The sequence below is a fragment of the Gracilinanus agilis genome, unplaced genomic scaffold, assembly GCF_016433145.1.
Source record: "Gracilinanus agilis isolate LMUSP501 unplaced genomic scaffold, AgileGrace unplaced_scaffold47656, whole genome shotgun sequence".
Taxonomy (NCBI): domain Eukaryota; kingdom Metazoa; phylum Chordata; class Mammalia; order Didelphimorphia; family Didelphidae; genus Gracilinanus; species Gracilinanus agilis.
In genome coordinates, this window is record NW_025382084.1 from 2,978 (window position 1) to 7,252 (window position 4,275).

At 54.9% G+C, this 4,275-nt stretch overlaps 1 long non-coding RNA gene across 1 annotated transcript in view; it reads left to right on the top strand.

Annotated features, from left to right (window-relative positions):
* Positions 1-2,060, top strand: part of LOC123255509 — a 2,354-nt gene extending 294 nt beyond the window's left edge. Inside the window, exon 2 of the long non-coding RNA XR_006506767.1 lies at positions 1,548-2,060. This is a non-coding gene — a long non-coding RNA (uncharacterized LOC123255509). The remainder of the gene's footprint in view (positions 1-1,547) is intronic.
* Positions 2,061-4,275: the final 2,215 nt, after the last annotated feature.

Genomic DNA, 4,275 nt, shown 5'->3' on the forward strand with positions numbered 1-4,275 from the left:
GCCGGGCCTCCCCGGAGGGGCTGAGCCGGGCCTCCCCGGAGGGGCTGAGCCGGGCCTCCCCGGAGGGGCTGAGCCGGGCCTCCCCGGAGGGGCTGAGCTGGGCCTCCCCGGAGGGGCTGAGCTGGGCCTCCCCGGTGGTGTGGCCTCGAGCCGGGCCTCTCTGGAGGGGCTGAGCCGGGCCTCCCTGGCGGTGTGGCCTTGGCGGCTCACAAGGCCTTTTCCTCATCCGTAAAGTGGAGGAATAACGCGGATAAGATGGGATTGGGGGGAGGAGGGAAGGGCTTGGCGAGGCCCCAGGGAGGCGCGAGCTCCGCTGACCGAAGCAGATCCCAGCACGGAGAGCGCGGCGAGGAGGCCACTTGGCGCCAGACACGGCCTGGGGAGGCCGGGAGGCCCTGGATCCTCACTGCTGCTTCCCGGCAGTTGATCTTGGGCAAAAGAGGCGACTCTCCTGGCCTCGGTTTGCTCCTCGTGCTCTTCGCCCCGCCTGCTGTCGGCGCGGTCAGTCAGGATCCCGGGCGGAGCCCTCGGAAAGTAGAGGGGAGGGTGGATGGGATGGAGAAGGGGGGGCCGCGCCTCGGGCACTTTAGGGGCGCAGAAGGAAGGGTGTCACTAGAGGGGAGGCGGGAGCGAGGGAAGCCCAGCATCCACCACGGGGTCCAGAACCCAAAGGACCTCCCCTCGTCCGGCACTTTCATCCCGGCAGGCCCAGAGAGCCATGGTGGCTTGTAGCTCTGAAGCCGAGGGGCCTCGGGGGTCATCGGTCGGGTCTCCTCCTTTTACAGGGGAGGAAGCAAAGGCTCAGGGACGTTAAGGGACTCTCCCGGGGGTCACACAGCAAATGTCTGGTGGCACATGAAGGGGAAGTTGTGGGGGGATTCGAACCCAGATCTTTCTGCCCCCAAGCCCAGCGCTCCACTTGCCGTGGCTCGCCTCCTGGACTCGCCCCCCCAGTTTCCCGCAGAGCAAGCAGCAAAGCCGGGGTTTGGGCCCCAGCCTGCCGCCTCTGCCCCGAGCTGCCTTCTTGTACTGCGGGTAAATAGGAAGTGAAGCCATGGCTTCCTCTCGGCAGTTAAGGATTGGTCTTGCCTGGCTCTGAAGCTGTTCGGGCTCCAGAACCGGTCCTGACTGCGATGCTTCCTCAGCTGACTGGGCCGGTCACTTACCAGGGGGAGGTCAGGGCTGCTGACGGTGCCGCTATGTCCTTTGTCCACTCTGGCCAGGGATAGCAGAGGCCTCTCAGCTCGCCCGCAGGCCACCTGCATCGTCTTCCCCGGCTTGTTTTGGGTCTCCTGTTGGTTCTCCCAACAATCTGCCCAAGAGATGCTTGAGAGACGGAGGGGTCAAGGTCTGGCGGCCCCGGGGAGCTAGAAGCCTTGCAGCCTGGGGGCTCCGCTGGCCGGTGCCCTCCCTCTGCCCGTCTCTGGCGTCCGGTGGCCGAGGAGACACAAGCCAAAGCAGAGGAATGAGCGCCGTGGAGGCGTGTCGCCCGGAAGCGGTAGAGGTGGGGTCTCACTCCCTGCTTCCCCCCTTGTGCCCTTCTCCAGGAATCGCTCCCCACTGCCTGGACGAAGGCAGCGTGCGCAGCATCGTCATCGAGGAATTCAACGGGAATGAGTGGGAGAAGGCGATAAAGGAACACAAGACCATTCAGAGCAAGTCCAAAGAGTGACCCCTTCTCCTCCTGCCTCCGCTATGCCCGGTCCATGAGAATGAGGCACCAAGGGACGAGGCAACTTGGCCCACCCACGGAACCTGCCGTGACATGTTCCTGGGAGCCCACGGGCTTTCTCCAGTTATGTCTAACGCAGGACCGATCCAAGCAGCTCACTTTTCATACCGAGAGGCAGCCTGACACGACTGGTCCTAGAGGCTAGTGTTCTTTCTTGGACCAAGCAGCCCATGCCCGAGGCCTTGGGCTGCATGGTATCCCCCCCTCAGCCCAATCTGTGGTCCAGATCATTTCACGTCCTCCCCTCCCCCCCGACTTTCATGTGAGCTTTTAGGGACATGAGCCTCCTTTGGTTTTTATTAAAAATAATTATTACTGTGGTTCCTCATTTCCTTTGCTTCAGAAATTCAATCACCGGCAGATCACCCATTCCCCGAGGGCAGAGCGATGGCCTGGGGACGTCCTGAGCGGAGCTGCGGATGATGGGTTGGGTTTGGATTCTCAGCCAAGGAGGAAGGTCAGCTTTCAGGCAGGAGTATCATTAGGGCAGAAAGATCCCCCCTCTGGGCTCGTGTGGTAGATTATTGCTGCGGAAATCAATCTACTGCCAGGCAGAAATGAGACGGGTAAAAACTAGGCTTTATAATGCTTAAACAGGCGCAGGAGGGTAGAAAAAACCCACCCCTAAATGAAGTTTAAGAGCCTAACAAGGCCCGTTATAGACCCCTGAGAAGTCCATCAGAGACAGACGTCTGTCTGATTCTTTTACGTATCATAATCTCATATATCCTCTTAGGCCAGAGATGTTAAAAAGGACAGACCGATGCTCCCAGGCATCCTTCAATGCCGTGAAAGTTCCACAAATTCAGTCAGGAGGCACGATCTCACCCACACACCCTGGAAAGAAGCCATCCTGCTGAAACAGATTCTTTAGGGAAACGAAGTCAGCTTACAGACCATGTTTAGAGGGTTCACAATGGGCTGTTGGAGTGGAGAGGGATCCCCGTGAAGCCAAGATAACCAAGGAGGAGAGGGCAGCGGGGATTCTTCTTCAGATCTCTGCTATCACTTTGGCTTGTCTCTGAAGAACATCAGTCTTTCTTCGATGCTAGAATTCCACGAGTCAGGTTTTGTCTGGGTGAGGTAAATATTAGAGAATTAGGCATAGGGTTAACCAGAAGCTCCAGGAGGAATGGCTCTGAGCCCCCAACAATAAAAACTAATCAAAGGAAATAAAAGGTGAAAAATGATCAGAACCACAGCATATTTAGAGGATAGTAAGGAGGGCAACTTAAATTTGGGGCAGTTAGGTGACTCAGTGGATTGAGAGTCAGGCCTAGAGATGGGAGGTCCTGGGTTCAAGTCTTGCCTCAGACACTTCCCAGCTGTGTGACCTGGGGCAAGTCATTTGCCTCCCATTGCTTAGGCCTCACTGTTCTGTGTTGGAACCAATATTTAGTATTGGTTCTAAGATGAAGCTAGGGGTTTTAAGACAAAACAACTGATAAAAGGCACAAGGTAGGAGGGTAGGAGGTCATCATGGGGGCAGCTGGATTGTGGCACCAACTTTGTGGAGTCCCTGAGAAGCACAACCCAAGTAAGCTCTTGTAATTGAAAGTTGTAAACGTCAAGTCATGCCTAGATTATTGCAGTGTGAATGAATGAATGAAAAGTGTGTTAAGCATTTATTGGGTGTGACACACGCGTAGAAAAACACTTCTCCCTTGGAATCAATATATAGTGCTGATTCCAAGATGGAAGGAAAGGGTTAAAAAAAACAATAACATGCTGACTTCTTCCTGGGATTATGGCTCTGGGGCAGGATTAGAGCAATGGCCACCAGTCCCAGTGCTTGTCTTGAGCTTGCTTACCTGTCAGTGGTGATTGTTCTATGATTGGTGGTGGTGGAGAGAAAGGTGAGCCCCTTCTCTGCAGGAGAGATTGCTGCCCTCCATGATAGCCATGAGGCTTAAGCTGGAGGCAAGGGTCCTGTATTCGGGGTCCCAAGCTGTCTCCATCGGGGCTGGAAGGGAGGTAGTGGTTAAGATAGGGCTGGTGGTTGGATTTGCCTGGCACAGGCCCCCTCCTATCTCCTGAAGGGCATCCTGTTGCTCCAGGAAGCTGCCCTGCAGTTCCATGAAAGACCCTGCCCTCAGCCTCACTCTGTGCAGAGCAATCAAATGAACCTTCCTAAAACACTACTTTCATCATCCATCAACAGAGATTTATTGAATATTTTATGTATACACCCAGGACCTTACACATAATAGGCACTTAATGAAGATTTGCTGATTAATTGTTGATAAAATCATGAGTAAGAAGATGAACGGATGGATGGTTTAGTGCAAAATTGGAAGCTGGAGGTAAGGAGGCCCCAAAGAAGGCTGTCTAGCCATATATATTCCTTCCTGGGTCTGCAGATGATGTCACCTTAGCAAACTGATGATATTAAACCATTTGATAGTGCCAAGGACTCTTTCTTTCATTTCTTTTCCTCCCTCCCTTCCTTCCCTTTCTTCCCTCCTTCCTTCCTTTCCTTTCTTCCCTCCTTCCTTTCTTCCTTCCTTCCTTCCTCCCTTCCTCCCTTCCCTCCCTCTTTCTTC